Genomic DNA, 6,370 nt, shown 5'->3' on the forward strand with positions numbered 1-6,370 from the left:
GAAATCTTTTCCAAAAAAAATAGGAACCTTTATTGGAAAAACATAAATTTTTAAGCTGAATTTCACTACAAAATTCACCAACAGCTTAAAAATTTTTGTAAAAAATCTCAGTGACTCCAGCTCTATTTTTTTTAGGAAGTCCCCTCCATAGAACCCCAGCTTTAGTTTAAGGTTGCTTTCTATATTTTAGATAATGAATGCACCTGTATAGAAGAAAACAATCTTCGTCATCTACAATGTCATACCCGTGGCCAATTTTTACTTGGAAATTTGGGATTTCCTCCTTATTCCATAGTATGTACAACTACAGATTACATTATCTATTTTAGCATACATATCCTCCATACAGGAGATAATAGCCAGAGTCATCCTGAACTTGTTCTTCCAAGTCATGGTGTGCTAGAACAGTTCATATGCCAGCCAAACTCTCTGGTGGGGGAACTGGGTACCTGGATTTGTCTGTACAGTAGTCATATACCATGTGATTCAGTCTCACCCACCTGTAATTCTTGGCTTGTACTGGACTTAGACTCCTGTTATTCAAACTTTCCACCAATTGGTGATGTTAGAGGGACAGCTAGCTCCTCCAGGGATTGAACATGCTTCTGTATCAAATTCTTTGTAATAAGCATTGAATGGTGCTTTACTCCAGTCTATCTTCTCTAGCCCTCCTCTTGTAGCCTAGTTATCTGCATTCCATAGAGTAGAATATATTCCCATGGGCTGAGACTTTGGATAAAGGATCCCTTTTGCTTCATTGTTTTTATATGCTCTGATTGTTATATCATCTACTGAGAATCTGCACACATGGAAATGTACTCGTTTCAGCATAATGTCTCAAAAAGTACAAGAAATAATTGGGTCAGTGAAGGCTCTGCTTACACTATATGATAATGGTTCCATAGAATGGAGTAGGCATGAAATTCTGCAGAAGGATCAAACCATAGGTTTACTCTGCGTTCTCTGTCACCCTTGCCATGGGCAAAAACATTTGTTTGAACAGTATATGGCTGTCCTGACCTGTTCCCCAAAAACTCAAAGTCCGCTTCATCCCTCACGCTGTCTGTGTTCCAATTCATCTGCTCATACAAACATAAGTTACCAAAAAAAGAAGGGCATATTTAGATCTTAACCCTGAAGAAAGGCTTACAGAAAGTGAAAAGCTGGTTAAATAAAAAGAATGATACAATGAATGTGCAAAAACCAAGAAACTAATAGCTTGTTCAGAAAGGCATTTCTTCACTTCTGAGATAGACAATACTATTATTAGTACCCAATTTGTACTAAACAATGTAGCCGATTAAGAGCAAAGGTGTAGCACACAAAGGGATTTATAGTGCATTTCCATATCCAACATTATATTTCCTAGACAAGCATGAATATAGGCCAAGTATAAGTACTAGAAGAGAATGTCAAGTTTTAGATGGTATGAGCTTTCCAGTCTATGAATTATTAAACGTAAAATTTTCCATTAATTGTTATTTATTTGATTGATATTTCAGATCAAAATCAGTAATCTATCATGAAGAAAAATAGTGTTAGCTGGATCCTAATGAAAAAGAGATGGAGGCGGGAAGCAAATAATTGAAAATTAATAGAACCTGTGCAAAGCTTTCATTACTTCATTGCAGGGTGACACTTGAATGATTGACATAAGTTATAATCTATATTTTAAAATGTTTGAGTCTACTAATAATATGATTCAGTTAAAAAAAGTTAAAACCCTTGCAACAAATAAACACTTGCTGAAGGTTTTGCAAATGGGGTAGCAAGCTAAATGGGTTTAACCTTTGGGAAAACTCCATTGTTAAGAACGTTTGAGTTGGAGTATTACTGAGATGGGTGACCTCCCAGGAAGGTCCAATGTTTGACCTCTGTAAGCATCACCTAGATGCAATGAGTATTTAGTTTACCATTCATTCTCATGAGAGATGGTTCTTGTGAATCACTATTCATGAAATATGGGTCAATGAGTTAGACTCAAAAACTACACAATTGAATCCTGATAACAATATCATAAAACAACAAAACTCCTCAATAGAAAATGAAGAAAGCACAATCATTAGAACTCTGTATCTTTCAACCTGGCAAAGATGTTAGAGTGTACATAGAAAGCAGTCAGTATTCCATAGAAATTCAAAGCAAAGAAATTCAAACTATGTAAAGAATCTTACATATAAAGAAGTCACTATTCCAGCAGAATCACTAGGAACAAGTTTGATTTTCATGCTAATTCGACCAAAAAGATACTTTTTCTTTGAAACAAATCCCGAACCTAGAAAAAACCCAATCACCACAATAAGCCTTTTGTCTCCCCAACTTCAAATGTGTTGACAGTCCATACAAATGAGTAAGTAGTTGAATATGATTCAACAAGTTTTTTCTGATTGATATATCTAATATTTTAAATTTATGCAAATGAATGAACATATTTTGTCTATAATTTTTTTTTATTTTTGAAATCGCATTCTATAATCTATCACTAAGACAATATCCAAATAAATTCTTAACAAAACATCTAACTTTACAGTTAGCCCCATAAAGGTTGTCGTGCCTGTGAAGTGCGATACCTAGAGTGCAACACAAAACACTCAATAGATCATTACAAGCATGGTTAGCAAATTTAAAACAAAAAAAGATAAAACTATGGCAAAACAATCTATCGCCTCCTAAGAGATGCGAGTGTGGATTTGCTCTTAGATCTGGATAAGCAAATTCCAATGACTTGACTACACCTAGATGGAGGATTTGAAATGATAATGATGCAATTAAGCTAGAAAAGAGAATGATTAAGCTACGTGATTCAACAATTATGCTAGAAAATGATCAAATTAAGCTAGATCTAAGATGCAATTGCCTATAATAACAATGCTCAAATGATATGTAAGAGATATATACCTATAGTAACAATGCATAGGATGCAAATGAGATGGGATCATTAGTGCTCCAAAGTGGGGGCTATTTATAGGATTTCTGAGGCCGAGGGTGAGGTGGCAGGAATCAACGGTCAAGTTGAGTCTGAAGATATGAATGGTGAAATTGGAGGAGGTTGGAAAAGAGTTTGGAGGAAAGAGGACATTTGCCATCTCTATGGTGACAAGTGTCAAGAAGCTTTGCTCATGAGAGGGCAAGTGTAAGGAAAAGGGACATGTGGCCCAAGAATGCCATGTGTCTCAAGGGAAGAGTATCCACACCATAGGAGGTTAGGATAAGGAGGTTGGGATGTGCAAGCTAAAATAGGTTTAATTAAACCCAAGCTTAGATGGAATGTGTTAGATTTAGGTGGTTAGAAGTTAGGAGGCATGTGGGTAATTTGAATTTAAAAATTCAAATAATAGGAAAAGACTAATTAATTTTCAACAACTCATAAATTGATTTGTTTTAATTAATTAGGGATTAGAAGAAATAATTGAAGATGGGGGAAAGATTAATTAATTTGAATTAATTAATCAAAGGGGATTATTGAAATAAACCTATTAAATAAATCTTTAGATTTATTAATAAGTAGATGAGTGGAAAAATTTAATCAAATTGCTAATAAATTCAATTAAATTGGGAAGGAGGATTAATTAAATAAGTAGATGAGTGGAAAAATTTAATCAAATTGCTATTGAATTCAATTAAATTGGGAAGGAAGATTAATTAAATAATTGCTTATTTAATTAATTATCTTCAAACCATTTTTAAGTGTATACAAAGGCAAATGAATCGTGGGTCAAGCCAAAAGATCTTTCAAAAACATCCCATAAAGCATAAATATACCTGAGCTTTGGTCCAAACGAAATTGAATGGCATTGCCATCTAGTGCACTGATTTACTTGATGTGATCAATGTTATGTGAAACTCTTCCCAAAAGACTGCAGGGGATGCCAAGACAGACATTACTAAAAACCCATTTAAAGCCAAAAGCAGAATGAAACCTTTCTCTTTCTCCATTACAACTTATCTCACTGCAATACAAAATTCAGCAGAAGCAACTATACACATTAAATGAGGCACCAATCCTCCTTTTATATGGGCAGTTGGAGTTCAAAATCATCCCAGGTGTCCCTATAATTATTACCAGAGACATCAATCTAGATCATCATAATTATTACCAGAGACATCAATCTAAATCATCATAGATGCCATACATTGGCCGATTCTTGCAATTATCATACCCAGCCCTAGAAAAACACTGGCCCACAATTGCCATGCCAAGATTCCTAAATTTTCACCGGCCAAAATGCAGAGAAAATCTACTAGCGGGATTAGGGACTGTACATTCTATTCCATGTCATTGATTTGAGCCTTTTTGTTGTATTAATGATAAAGTTTGTGCAGAAGTGAAAGAGGCTGAGGCTCTGGTTGCAATTCTGTGATACATCATGACGCCCATGGCATTCAATCTGTCCCATCGAATAGAACCTCCCTGTACATTCATTATTCAGTCCAAATCCAAAAGTGGGCTAAAATAGTCATCAAATATCCGTATGCTCTGTTTAACCATTGTCTGTTTATGACCACATGATTTTTATGTCTCATCGCTATTTCTACACAGAAAAAAACATGCTTTTAGTGTTCCCAGCGCCGACAGTGTGGATTTTAATTTTAATGGCGTTTTATACAGTACATTTTTAGTGGGAAATTTGTTGAGGATTTCAGATGTCTCTTTCGCTTTGCACTGTTAATCTGTACTTCTAAAAACGTGGATGAATGGATTTCATCAATTCAAACGTACCATTAATGAGTATAGGGATTAGAGATTTCTTTGAGGGCCACGGCTTCAAAACGGATCTTTTGTACAGTCTGATAGCGATGTGTTAGTCAATCGCAGCCGTTTATTGGTATAAAATGCGCGACTAACATGCATGTTAGTCAATCTGTACTACGGTTTTGGAGCCAGAATAGGCGCATCCTTCTTTGAGTGAGGAATAGAGGGGAAGGGTACCACTAGTAGACATAGCTAATTTCGCGCACATAGAACTCTCAAATCGTACATCGGATTTCAATTTCTTTTTTTTGGTTGTCTCTGGATACGACTTAATTGCTTATAACTAAGGATCCAGCTTCTGGGTAGTGGCGATACACGATGTGGAGATCGTTATGTGTCGAAAGGTCAAAAAGTGATCATTTCAAAGTGTCTACCCATACATGAACTCCTTTACACCAAAAGTAGATAACTCAAAATTTGCACTAGTAGTGGACAAATGCCTAAGTAGTAGATCACCTTTTTTGACATTTTTTTACTATAATTAGCCCATTTGTGCACCACTACTGGGACATTTGTGCAAAATTATCCACTATTGGTACATGTGATATTCATTATGAACTTTCCATTATCAATTTGTTAGGCTCCTTCGCAATCTAGTACTGGGGGGTTGGGTTGACAAAAAGGTGTCCACTATTGGAACTATAACCAGTGATGCCTGGGCCTTGCTCTTCAAACGGTAGAAGATTCGTCATTTTGAGTCCCTTCCATAGCAGGGAATTAGGGGGAGGTACACGTAGGCGTTATAGCTAATTTTGTGTACCTACATATTTTAAATGGTATAATGAAATTTTGATGATGCAATTTAACTATTTATAGCTATTGTTTTGGCTTATGGATAGTAACGACCCATGTTGTGGGATCCATTATGCACAAAGGGTAAAAAAGGTACACATTTCAAAGTGTTGCGCGATACCTACTTAAAGATGCCCTAATAACCATGCACTTAATACTTATGCATAAATGCCCCAATAGTCATGCGCTATGGTTACCAACAAAGAGTAACAAATGGGCTAATTATGGAAAAAAGCTAAAAAAATGGGTGGCTATTGGTACATATGAAATTTATTAATGAGTTTTTAGTTTTTTCTTCTTCTTTTTTTCTTTAAAGTTAGTAATTGTGGGACTGATGTGTAAGGAGTCAATGGCTAATGCAACATGGACAATGATTGGTGTTCTTCCCTTAAAGAAATCACAAAAGATTGCATTATTTAGGTTTAAAATTTTACTCTATTATTATTTTGATAGGTGAATGCGATTTTTTTAATATGGTTCAAATCAAGGGAGATCACAAATGGGGACCTCGTTCCCTACATTAACAACAACATCTCTGTGAATAGTCCAAACCCTCAATTATGGTAGCTCAATAGAGACACAAAAACTACAAGCACATCCAACATGATCACACAACATCAATGTGAATAGTCCAAACCAGAACGTTAACACTAAGGTGTAAGCATGTGAGCAATTGGATGAGTTGTGCCTACTATCACAATGACCCAATGGAGGTTTGAACCTTGGTTGCAACAACAACAATACCACAACTTAACCATCACATTATGGACAATAATATGTTTATAACAATCTTAGATCGTCTTATGTCTACTAAAAGTTTTGTAA

At 35.5% G+C, this 6,370-nt stretch overlaps 1 pseudogene; it reads right to left on the minus strand.

Annotated features, from left to right (window-relative positions):
* Positions 1–409: 409 nt before the first annotated feature.
* Positions 410–3,936, minus strand: LOC131074979 (probable xyloglucan endotransglucosylase/hydrolase protein 7; annotated as a pseudogene).
* Positions 3,937–6,370: the final 2,434 nt, after the last annotated feature.

The sequence above is a fragment of the Cryptomeria japonica genome, chromosome 5, assembly GCF_030272615.1.
Source record: "Cryptomeria japonica chromosome 5, Sugi_1.0, whole genome shotgun sequence".
In the NCBI taxonomy this organism is placed as follows: Eukaryota; Viridiplantae; Streptophyta; class Pinopsida; order Cupressales; family Cupressaceae; genus Cryptomeria; species Cryptomeria japonica.